The sequence below is a fragment of the Lissotriton vulgaris genome, chromosome 6 (assembly GCF_964263255.1).
Source record: "Lissotriton vulgaris chromosome 6, aLisVul1.2, whole genome shotgun sequence".
NCBI classification, from domain to species: Eukaryota; Metazoa; Chordata; class Amphibia; order Caudata; family Salamandridae; genus Lissotriton; species Lissotriton vulgaris.
This window is the reverse complement of record NC_141694.1, coordinates 403,116,479-403,129,741: the sequence shown is the minus strand read 5'-3', so window position 1 is coordinate 403,129,741 and position 13,263 is coordinate 403,116,479. Positions and strand designations below refer to the sequence as shown.

The window sequence follows — 13,263 nt, the reverse complement described above, 5'->3', positions numbered from 1 at the left end:
TGGATTGCGGGCGCGCGAGTTATAGTGAGTCCAACTAACTATTACTGGGGTATTTCAATGGTTTTTTATGAGTAAAATGTTCAGCTAACTATAACTGGTGTGAAACCTATGTTTTTTTCAGTGAATTTCAATGGTTTTTTAAATGCTAATTCCTAACTATAACGATTGTGAAACCTCTGGTTTTTTCACTGAATTTGAAAGGTTTTTTAAAAGCTAATTCCTTTCTATATCAAGTTTGTAACCTGTGATTTTTTATTTTTTTATTTGCTGTTTTGTATTTTTTTATTTTTGTTATAATAATATTTTTTAAATGTTTTTTTTTAATCATTTTTTCCTGGGGCTCTCTGGGTGTGCGCACCGGTAAGCTCTCCGGAGAGCGCACCCAGAGTGCCACTTTTGCGTTCGTGTAAAAAAATATGAATGAAAAGTAAATAATAACGCAAGACATTTAGTACCATACATATAAAAGCAGTACTATTGATTTACGAAATGAAAATGATTTTGCATTTCCATGAAACTATCGAAACGTCACTTAGGCATGCCGTGTAAGCACCCACGGAAGCGCCTACGTTCGTGCCGCGTAAACGCCCCCGGAAGCGCTTCGGTGCGTGCAGCATAAGCGCGTCAAGTCATGTGACCTTAAAATAACACTTTTCATTGGTTGCTAACAGTTTTTTTTACAAAGAATGAAATCCCCACCCATTTCCTTCACTTCTTCTTTCACTTTTGTGACTGCAAGACCTGCCTTTTTGCACTCGGTTCTTTGTTGGATATCTTGGATTATCATAGCTGCCAGACCATCCAGCAGTGAAGATGACAACAATGATTTCATCGATGAAGAGCCTCCTCAGCCGAAGGTGAAAGAACATTTCATCTGGAAGTTTTTTCAATTCCAGATGACCAGAAGAAGGTAAATGCTCCAAAAGTGGAGTGCAGGATCTGTCACACAGTCCTGTCACGGGGTGACCCCACTAAAAAATATTCTATTGGGAACTCCACAATGATTCGCCATGTGGAGAGGAGGCACCCCCAGAATTTTGCCCGGGAAATTGTCAGGGCTCTGGCACAAGAGGTTCCCAGTGATGGGAACTCTATATCAACTGGAGGACCAACAACATCGATGAGGGGGAGATCGCAAGAGCTGGCTCCGAACATTCAGCCTGCATTTAACAAAGGCGTCCTGAAATGTAATTGAGAAAGTGCTGACGTTTACAATTGGAGGCATACAAAAGCAATAGACATAAAAAAGACGGTTCCTGTGTTTGCAAAGTAGCAAGTTTTTCTTTCCACTTTTGTTTTTTACATCATTACATGTGCAAAAATGCAAATATGTAGTCCATATAAGACATGATTTGATATTTAAAGAATATAAATTGCATCACAACTTTTTTTTAAAACATTAGAAGTCCTCAATTATGAAATTTATCAAAGAATGTCTCCCATGTTAAAACCAATGTGCAAATAACGTGATTGAAGTGCAAAACTAATGCAAAAAAGTGCAATAAAATAATTTAGGACATATTTATAGCAATGTTCACGGGCAGCTAGTGTCCCAACATGAAAAAATATATTCAGTGTCAACATGACCAGTTATCTCTGTATAAATACATTTTAGTTATTGTTTTTTCAAAGGGGACATTGAATAAAAACACCATACTGGAGCCCCAGTACCAGTTATAACGTGCAAGTGCAGGACAGAATTTTGTAAGTGATGGAGCTTGGTTGAAGTAACAGTATAAAAACCTTTGAATTGAATAAGAGGTAAAAACTATAATTCAAACATTGTCGTTTGTTAAGGATGGTTAGGCGAAACAGATTATCCTTATGTTAGCCTTTAGAAAATCCAAGGAAACCTTCCCATATACACAACTATACAACCTAATTGATGCATAATAAATATTTCATGAGCATAAAAATTACAATCCAAAATGGATAAGAATAAGCTTAAAATATTATTTGCATAAATAATTGTGTAAAATGTGTATATATAAACAAGGGGTTTCTTAAATACTCATACAAATTCAATAAATATAGCGTAAAACCTCAGAATATTTAAATTACATTGTGGGTACAACCAATATATTGTAAAATCAAATAATGGAAGCTGTCAACAGATCATACTTGTATAGATTAAAAGCATGTAAACAAGTCTTCAGTGATAATGAGACCCGACGGCTGCTTAGTGTTTAATCCCAGAATATATCTGGTCTCAAGTTGTCGTAGTTTTTCTTCTCTGTTCCTGCCACTTCTACTAGCCGGGACAGAGTCAATATATAAATATTAAGAGTGTTAAATATTTATACCAATGTGTATAGGTAAATCAGAGGGTGTACCAGTCTCTGTGTAGATGATTTAGTGGGTGTGTGCATGGAGAACATGCCCAGGCCCCCATTGTAGCATTGTGATTGATCAGGGGAGACTGGATGTGCTTCCTGGTTGCTGTTCGGCCCGAGTTCCACAGAGCAGAGGGGAACTTGTTTTTTTAACATTACCCTTCCTCCTCCTCTCTGCCTCTCACCCCTGATCCATGCCAGCCATGCCGGCCCCTACTGAATTTAGTAAAGCAGCACTGCTGGGCCTGAATTCTGTATGTGTCCTAGCAGACACAGTCTAGTTGTTGTAAGTGCAATCCTACACTTAACACCCACCCACCACTGATGTCACGAAACCACATGACACAGGTAATAAAGAGAGCCGAGCACACATGCTCGAGGCTCACTAACCCAGTAACCATCCAGTGTCTGTGTCGCAATTATTACTGGCATGTGGGCCTAGGGCCCAGAACACAACATTGGCGACGAAGAGTGGCAGATCCCCGGCGTGCATCTGCTAAAAGAAAAGGGGGAGTGAATGTAGCCCGCCTATGGGCACCCCTACGAGGAAGCAGCACCGGCCGCCGAGAGGCCCACGGGGCGAGTGCCGTGCCCTGGGCCTAGTACTTGCTGAGGAGGTGACCGGGAGCCCACCCCACACCTCTCTAGCTCTGCCGAGGGCTGCTGTGCCGCAGGAGTGCCCACGGAGAATAAACGGACTGACCGGAGCCCACCCGTATCGGCCACGACTGTGCCCCGCAAGGAAGTTGAGGCCCGTAGGCCGGAGGTGAGCCCGGGTGCTGTGAATGGCCCCGGGGGGTCGCGCATGCCAGAAGCGACCCCCCTTATGTCAGCACACTAAGCAGAGCCCACCCGCATGACTTCGGCGCTGACCGGGCACGATGTGGCCGGAAATGGACTATACAACAAAGCGGAGCCCACCCGCATGACCAGCACGCCTAGCCAGGCGTGATTGCAACTACCATAAACTTTAGATTAAGCAGCGCCTGCGGAGCCCACCCGCGGCCTGCCTGCAGCGTTCCCCGCCACGCAGTGTGTGAGAAGTGCGGCGGCGGGGTGACTGAACTAAGGGGCGAAATGCCCGCAGCGTGTGGGGAGCTGCCGGGCGAGAGAGCATGGCCAGCGGAGCCCACCCGCTGTACGGAGTGACCGCGAGCTGCATGCGGCCAGTGGGCATCCACCCCGCAACTGAAGAACCGGCCTGTCACGGGGCCGAGGCATGAGGTGAGCTTGTGTGAGGGCAGCGGCCCCAGGCAAAGCAAAGCCGACAGCGGAGCCCACCTGCGGCAGCCAGAGCCGAAGTAATGAGTGAGGGGAGCTAACCACCTTCCGACCCCCTCTTACAAAAGTGCCCCCAAAGGAAAGTGAAAGCAAGTGGGGCCGGACTGCAACGACGCCGGCCGCCGCTGCCTAGCCCAGGGAGAAAGTGCGTGGAGCCAAGCCCGACTCTCGAAGGACAAAAGGAGCAAGCGGAGCCCACCCGCATTGCTCGAGACACAGCCAGACATGAAAGAGACTGATGCGGGGCCGGACTGCAACAAGGCCGGCCACCGCTGCAAAGTGCCGTAAGGTGAAGGAGGCAATAAAAGATCCCATAGCGTATGACCATGAAGCTGCTGCGGCGGTGGGTGGACTGAGCACAATGCCCTGCAGCAGCCAGTAAAGCGGTGGGGACAATGCGGAGAGACTGCCTTCTCCCCGTCCACAACAAAGCCCCAATGTGAACAAAAAGAAAGGAAATGGGACTTACCTGCAGTCAGCAGTGACTCCTGCCCCCTCCTCTCCTGCACACTCCAGGTAAGACTTTTTCAACAGAACAAGGGAACCCTTAAGGTATAGCATAGGGACCTTGGGCATTATCATATACTATAAGACAGTGGTCCCGATATGTAAATGGTATACACAAGAACATTAATCATACACTTGATAAGTGGTATGTCTTCTGTCCGTCCGGACAGGAATTTTATTTTCCAATAAATACAATTTTAAAGTTTTTTTTAAAACAATTAGATGTCAAGCGGGCACAGCTGTGACCCTCAATATACAAGACACAACAACGAAGTAGGTGGCCAAAAAGGGCAAAGCAAGAAGTATGTCTGTGTACTTGTACTCAGTATAACAGACTTAAAATATTCAAAAACCACACCATTGCATTTTTCTCATCATTACATAAATGTTTTGCATATGGGGTTTGTTATAGTCAACGACGTTTCGATGCCTTTTTATAATTGGGGCATCATCATCAGGACAAGGAATATCAACATTGTTGTCTTGAACGAGAATAATAGGCACTAAGCCTTTTTGTTACATTTACTTTACATATATATTTACATAGGAAGAAAAAAAGGGGGGAAAGAAACAAAAGATATGACATAAGTATCAGGCATGTAATAAAGAACCTCATGGTTATACTTAAAGTGATTTCAAGTGACGCATTCTGTGTCTTATCTGGAGCTGCGTGATAAGTGATTGACCTTTCGGTTTTCGGCGAGTGCATAACAACAAGCAATCAGTGAAAGGAGTGAAACTTGCAACAATTGTAGGGGTGTGCGTTTATTTTGGGGGGAAAAATGTCTATGACACTGGATGAGGACGGTATTGGAGCAATGGCTCTGCCCTGGTGAGAAGACACGAGAATAAAAAACGGCGACTTTATGCTGCGACTTCATGCTCAGTGGATCTTATCGTGATGTGCACATGGATGGTCATAGGTGCAGTATACCGATAAACACTGCTGGCGTGACGGCTCTAAAATGGAAGTGAAGACACACTGGTGTGTGAATGATCCGAGAAGAAAAATAAATAAGGGCACGTACGTTGTTACTGTATGGCCAAGGATAGGTTGTTCCATACGCGTAGTGGAAAAAATGTGTTGCCGATTAAAATACTGAAATTACGTCGGCGGCAGCACTTGCTAGGGGTGAGCGTAATAACGTTTACCTGCCGTGCAGGGTTTGAACCTGGATCGATGGACCTTGGGTTCCTTTAGCCCGGAAATAATTATAAGAGACTCGGTCGTTCAGGATGTGCCGCGAGAAGCACAATGGCAATCTGAAAAAGGGGAAAATAGCCGGGTTATGCTAATCTTAAACAGCCTGCTAACATTAGCATGATCTTGGCGCTATGTGGGGGTAACTTACTTGATGGGTGAAGCAGCACTACCGCGGGTGTGACGATCCGGTAGGGAGTGAACCTGGCTTCCGGAGGTTATCTCAGAGTGGTAGACAGTGTGGACGGACTTAATTACGTGTCTATGGTGGAGGGAGTGCACGCGGCGGCCATTTTTTGAAGTGTTGACTTATATTATAGTGAGCGTACAAGTTTTATGTGACATTAAAAGAATACATTATCTGCATATTCAGAAAAACAGTTACATGTAAGGATTTACTGAAACGTTACAGCAAGGAGGTCCAGTCCTCAAGTCCGTTTAACCCATTCCGAATACTTTTGGTTCTCAGGATCCAGTGGAGTTCTTCTTTGTTAAGCAATTGTGAAATGTCTGCTCCCCTGGGGGGCGGTTTGATAATGGTAACCACTGTCCAGAGAAGATATTTCTCGCTGTGTCCTTTGGCTGAGAAATGTTCCACAAGTGGCGCGTTTGCCGTTTTACATTTGATCCGACTCCGGTGCTGCCCAATTCGGAGTTTTACTTTTTGACTGGTTTGCCCTATATAGATAAGCATACATGGACAGAAAATGGCATACACTAGATACGCAGAATTGCAATTGGAGAAATATTTTCGTTCAAATTTAATGTTACCATATTCAAACATTTTACCTTCAATTGTGGTGTCACAACATATACAATTTCCACATTTAGTATGGCCTGTGAGTGGTGGGAGACCCCATGCATCATTTATAGTGGTTTTCAATGTTTTTGGCGGGAGGGCTGCCCTAACTAGGTGGTCTTTAATATTCTTTGCTCTCTTAAAAGCAAACATAGGCTTGTCTAGTGTTAATTGGCCAGCGTTAAGGACTGGCCAATGCTTCAGTACACTTTTTCTGATGGCATTGGATACAGGTGAGAATGTGGTGACACAGATGAGTCCGTCCAGTTCACTCATTTGTTTCGGCTCAAGAAGGGTTTCTCTTGGGCAGTACCATGCTCTTTTGAGAGATCGGCGTACCAATTTACGTGGGTAACCTCTGCTTCTAAGTTTTTTGCTAAGGGTTTTCGCCTCAGTAAAGTAATCATCCCTAAAATAGCAGTTACGCCGTAGGAATTGAGAAAAAGGTAATGAATCACGTAGGGCCCGGGGGTTGTGGCTGGTGTATTCTAACAGAGTATTACGCTCTGTAGGCTTACGGTGCAGTGTGGTGGTTAAACGGCCTTCAGTATGCTTTATTTCCAAGTCAAGGAAAGGAATAGAATCCTTACTGGTGGACAAAGTGTAGCTGAGGCCACCACTGTTATTGTTCAGCCAGTGTTGAAAATATGTAAGGTTATCAAGAGAGTCATTCCAATGTAAAAAGATATCAGCAATGTCTCTTTTCCACAAGGCGATACCATTGTGGAAAGGATTAGACGTGTCTAGGATGCTGCTAGTCTCCAAGTGGTCCATGTACAGGATAGCTAGGTTGGGAGCAAAAATTGCTCCCATGGAAGTTCCCCTGACTTGGCCATAAAACTGTCTCTCAAATAGAAAAAAGTTTTTGGTCAAGCAAATTTCAAGTAGCTGGAGGATGAATATAGAGGGCATGTTATGTGGATGCACTCTTGTTTCAAGGACCTTCTCAATCACATGAGAGATTCATAGTGCGGGATATTTTTGTACAGTGATTCCACATCCAGCGTACACATGGTGCTGGATGTGGGATGTAAGGGGTAGTCTTCAATTAAGTTTATCATAGCCATACTGTCCCTGATATAACAGATGGTATCCGGGACGAACGGCTTGATAAAGAAATCTGTATAGTGACCTAGCGGTTCAAGGATAGACCCACACCCTGAAACTATGGGGCGGCCGGGTGGTGATTGTGGGTTTTTGTGGATCTTGGGTAGGCAGTAGATCACGGGGGTCCGTGGAGATTTGGTATTGAGAAAATCAAACTCCTTTTTGGACAGGAAACCTGTGTCAAGTGCCTCTGTAGTGACCTTTCTAATCAGATCTTGGATTTCACTAGTGGGATTACGTGGGAGTTTGCAATAGTGCTCGCTGTTGTTAAGTTGGCGAAGCACTTCATTTTTGTAGAGTTCAATATCTTGGATTACTATACCTCCCCCTTTGTCTGCAGGTTTTATAGTCAAGGACTGATTATTTTTAAGGGAGGAGATAGCATTTTTCTCGCCAAGAGTAATGTTATACGGAATGAAAGACCTTTTGTTTTCAAGACTTGATAGGTCTTTGAGAACCAGTTTCTCAAATGTGGGGATTTTGGGTGGGATCATACCAGCTGTGGGAGAGAATTTAGAGGGAAGTCTGAACGGGGTATTCCAGGGAAGACAGCAGATTCTACAAGCCCGGGACTTCAGGAGGAAAACAGAACACATGGGAAGAAAGCACCAAGAAGAAATAGGCTACTGCTGCAGGGAATCTAAATCCTACAGTGCCATCTAGTGGACATTGGGGGATACTGCACCCAAAAAAAAGCACAAAGAAGGAAACAAGCACAAGACAGCACAAGGGAAAGCCTACAGAACGAGAACAAGCCTGCAGCGACGCAGACGTAGACTGAGACCCATCACACTGCAGTAGTGACGCCTGTGGCCACAGGTGCTCACAGCAAAAACAGGAGAGAAAACAACCTCACGCTGGACGGCGAGGGAGAGTCAAGACGTCCACCGCAAACAGCAAGATTCAAGGATGACCTACTGGAAGTGTGCAAGTGTACCCCAGACGCGGATGGTACAGGACAGCGCCTAACAGAGAGGAAGCCACACCCAGAGTACCAGAAGACGTGCGAGGCAAGTACCCAAGCGTGAAGAAGAACAGTGCGATACGCACGTGGAAGAGCGACGACGCCAAAGAATCTAAAGAAGAGCAAGGAACAAAGCGACACTGAAGATGTACCACAACGGTACGAAGTAAAGCAAGAACTTGTAACTGCAATGCACACTGACGTGCAATGGGAGAGTGGCGCAAAGTTACCCCGCAGCCAAAAGGAGGCGAAGAAACCACGCGCGGTTAATGCCCCGCGAAGTTGAAGAGTCTCACCGGCATCGCGTGCGAGAAGTGTGCCCACCGGAGAAGATTCAAGGAGAGGTGACGTAACCCTCCGGTACCTGCAAAGCATAAGAAGAGCGCAGAAGAAAGTGCCCCAACGCACAGACAAAAGTGAGCCAATGCAAAAGCCGTTCACCCAGATGATCGCCCGTGAAGGAAAAAGAAGATAACCGACCTGCCCACAGGTCGCCGGAATGCTGACCCGCCATAAAGGCGCAGCAAAGTTATTCTGCCAAGAAGTCAGGATGAAGATGTCCTGCCGTAAGACGTCTGTGAACTGAGAGATCAGGAGAGTGTCCGAAAGAAGACCCGGAGAGACGGACTCAACACTTACAAGAAAAGAAGTAATAGGAGGCAAGAGAGAAGATCGCATGGACCGGTCCAGTCACCAAAGAGTGGAGAGAAGACAGTGTCCTAATGACAGGACAAGACCAGACAGAAACAGGCGGAGTGCACGCTGCTTGAAGAAGCCTGGTCAGCAAGACAAAGGAAGAAAGGTGACCGCACCGTGGTCGCGAAAAGGAGAAGAAAGAAAGAATGAAGCAAGAAGTCATGTGGCACGACGCAATCAAGTACACCATCTGAAAAAGGTGAGGAGAGTTGTGATTAGTCTACACACTTAAAAGAAGAAGAGGTGACACACCACAACATTGTGTACAGTGACCCACACATCCAGGAGAACACTGGGAGCACCAAGAACAGAACAGGCACCCATTCACAAGACCCGATGACTCGTGGACGGTAGGAGAGCACAGGCCGGACCAGTGGCAACACCCACTTTTGGGATCGAGCGGAAACCTGGATGCGGAGGGAGTTCAGACGGCCTGAACAAGGAGAACTGACCAATCCACACCAGCCCATGGAGATCCGAGGGGCAAAGGCCTCAGGGACACCGGTGGCAGAGGGTCCCGACACGAGAGTTGGATCCATCGCCGTCTCACCTGCCCGTCCCAGGAAGAAGAGGAACTTGTGCACAAAGGCAGGAGTCAAAACTACCCTTCAGGTGGAGCTACAGACTTTGTGAGGTAGTACCTTCATTGTCTCCTCCATTCACACGCAGAATGTGGAGTTGGAGCAACACTGTGGAATAATACCCAGTGGAAACCTGATGAAAAGGGCCTACGGGACATCTCGTGGCAGGAGAACACCCGAGGGAGGGGCATCCTAGTTAGAAGAATGTCCTTCAAACACTCCATCCTATGCAATGTGAAGCCAAGCTGCCGACAGTGAAGAAATCGACGGACCTGCGGAAGACAACATCATCCTAGTCTAACATCTGGTCATCCTGTTTGGCGTCACCCTCAAAAGCAAGATCTCAGTGGACTGACCAACACACTTCCGCGGCGTAAGTCCACAAGTGCACACCCACCAAGAACCAAGACGCCAAGCCAAGAAGAGTTTCAGCAGCAATTTCCACCGTCGTCATCAAGCAAGCAGCTGAAGAGCCGAGTGCACGTGCTCGAGGCTCACTAACCCAGTAACCATCCAGTGTCCGTGTCGCAATTATTACTGGCATGTGGGCCTAGGGCCCAGAACACAACAGTCATCCATTCTGGTGCAGCATTGACAACAAGACGTGAAGTGACAGACATTAGTATGCAATGATAAAGGAGATGGACACAGTGTTATTGAGCTGTGCATACTCTTTGCTTTGTTAAACCCTTGTAGGGGCAGATTTACAATAACTGGCGCATCCCCAGGGATGCGCCAGTTATTGTGCGCCGCAGCTCCGCCACCCATGGTGCGCGGCATTTACCATGGGGCAAAAACGGCACAGATGCGTGACGCATCTGTGCCGTAAAGGTGGCGCATTGCTGGAGTTGCGTCGCAAGCGCGACGCAGCTCCAGCAAGGCTCGGGGGTGCCCTATCTGTCCAATGCTGTGTCAAGCATTACGCCTGCTTCAAGCAGGCGCAGGGTTTTGACTCAGCATTGGCCTAAAAGTGACTGAGTGAAATTTTGTAGATTTCACTCAGCCACTTTTGCGAGGGGCACCTGCCCCAGAACGCCCACCCTGCGCCAGAACGCCCACATGTGGCACATGGCCTTACAACGTGACGCATCTGCCTAGATGCATCACGTTGTAAATGGGTCGCAGGGATGTGCCACGTTTACGCCGCCTTTGCATGAGGCAAACATGGCGCAAGTTTAACATAAATCTGCCCCTTGTAGTCTTTAATAATCGTTGGTTTATTTGTGCTACACCGAGTCGGACAATGAAAACTCTACATTAACGATACTGCAAAATATAGGCGAGCAAATCACATGCATTTGTTCCTAATTTTGGCACCTCTTTCAATAAGCAAGTATTAAGCCAATGTCTTGCTTTGCTTTTTAAGCAGAAATTTAATTGCAGTCTGCTAGCGATTGGTATCTGAATCTAAGCTGTTTACACGAAACTGTTTGCGTAATAATAAAGCAGCCCATTAGTAAGAACAAAATGCAATTACTGCTTAGATATAGGTTGTCCATTTCAAATGATATTTTAGTAGGCGACTATTTTCTGTAATTATGAACTAATTTATGCATACTGTCTCCATGGTTGGATAGGAAGACACATGTGAGTGACCAAATCTGCTTCCAACAGTGCACAACGTGCGTATGCCTAAATGAATTCCCATATTGTGCTAACTCAAGTAAGCATGACTGTTATACCACTGCTGCTGCAATTATTTGATGATTACTTGGGAATTACAGCACTGATTATTTCTTCCATTTTAATTGCTGTATTTTTTTTAACTAAGAATCATACTTTACTCAGTTGTAGATTGATACCCTCCTGCATTTAACCGGAAACATGGGGCTGCTTAAGTAATCGCAGCTGGAATACACACATTATTTATTTTACAAACCAATCAGCGCTTAAAACTGTAAAATAAAATTGAATGGGCACTCCTTCTCAAGCTCATGTGCCTATAGAAATTAAAGTGTGAACGATTATAAACTGCCCAGCCTTTAACGTGCAGAAGAATTCGTCGAATCGTCTGAAAAATATCTTCCTTTTCACAAATATTTATAAATAAGGGTAAATTACGATTTCTTCGAATCGTACCATATTAACATATGCTTCTATGAAACCAAAAACACAAGTATAATTATAGAACACCCTAAAACACATTCAAAGTTAAGTCCTGGTTACAAATGAAAAGTGAAACAACTCTGCAAGTGTAGAGTTATGGTTACCTGCACAAACTGTAACATCCACCCACACCATAAAAAAGATAACTCATCCACCAACTGCACTGCTGTTGCATGACTTCACACATGGAATTTGAATTAGATTGAAGGCGTCAATGGTGACATTACATTAACACTTTATCATCGAAATTATAGATGAAATCATTACATATACAGAACAAATTATGTGTTTGAATGTGTGCTGTAATTAATGATGGACGGTTGGTAATTTCCCTTATTGTTTTCAAATATTATTATTAACCCATAAGATGTGCATTTGTTGGGCTAGTTATTGTTTTTATGGCAGGTTCGCCAGCTTACGATTTGTGTAGTGAACCATAATTTGCCAATTTCAGGGCTGTTTATTTCATATATTTTTTATTGAGATCCAAAATATTATATACCATGACATCAAATACATTTGTAAATATTGTTCATGCTCCACACAACAGTAAATATATATTACATGTTCAAATAGATCAAAAATAGGTTAGGAGAGCAATACTAGCTAAAAACTCCACTTCATATAAAAGATCAGTCTAAATATTTTAAGCAGCATGCTGAATAAACACTTATAAGTACATACAATACATCTAAAACTGAATGTGCAAGCAAAAAGCAATAGAACGATCAGCTCATCTGCTCAAACCCCTGTTTCCAATCAAACAGCTGCCCCCATATTTTATCAAATTTCTTGGTGCCCCCACGTTCAATCTTTCTAACTTGCTTATTTTTTCGTGAACAATCACCTGTAGCGTTCTAGTTGTTTTACGTCACGTTGACGTAACGCACGGCGGCCATGTTGGCGTCGGGGATGCGCGCGCATCATTAGCGCGCCGAGCATTCAACGGAGCAGAGCGCCGGCCGGCGCTCCTCGGACAAATACATGTAATGAGTAAATAAACAAGCATAGCGCCTCAACCACTGCCTACGAGTCTTTATTACATAACTTTACAGTGGCGACGAGGTCGGGACGACGACCAGACCGACGCTAGGAGCACAGAAGGGAGCAGCACCCCACGTGGCTCCCACGAGGCACAGGAAGACTCAGGCACAAGGTCACCAGGCCCATCCAGACACCAGGAAGGTCCACCTGGATCAGCAAGGTCGGAGATACATCACAGACAGCCACATTGAACGACCTGAGGCATTGGGGAACCCGAGGAGCGTGGCAGTGCCACAGCACAGCATTGAAGCGGCAAACAGGCCAGAGAGGCAGCACGACCACAGTGTAGCCAAGAGCACACGGGCCACCTTCCTGCACACCCACGCACAGGGAGCGCTGCGCTGGCTACCAAAGAGGAGGAAGTGGGGTCTAGCGACAAGAGCCCCCAGAGGAACAAGCACACAGGGAACGAAAACAGTACCCCAGGCAGCCCCCCAGGAAAACCCACCGACGGGACAGGCGTCAAGGAAGTGAAGATGAGTACCCCGGCGGGATATGCAATTGCACCGGTACAATTCCTACCGAAGCCCGGAGAGCCTTTGATGAAGTGGGAGGACTGGAAGGAGTATATAGATAACTTCATAGGGGTGCTAGAAGATGAAAATGAAGAAAAATTCACTCCTCAGAGAAAGAAACGAATCCTA

General features: G+C 45.6%; 1 pseudogene; it reads left to right on the top strand.

Annotated features, from left to right (window-relative positions):
* The window catches only part of LOC147707379 (uncharacterized), a 75,224-nt pseudogene extending 66,968 nt beyond the window's left edge, over positions 1 to 8,256 (top strand).
* Positions 8,257 to 13,263: the final 5,007 nt, after the last annotated feature.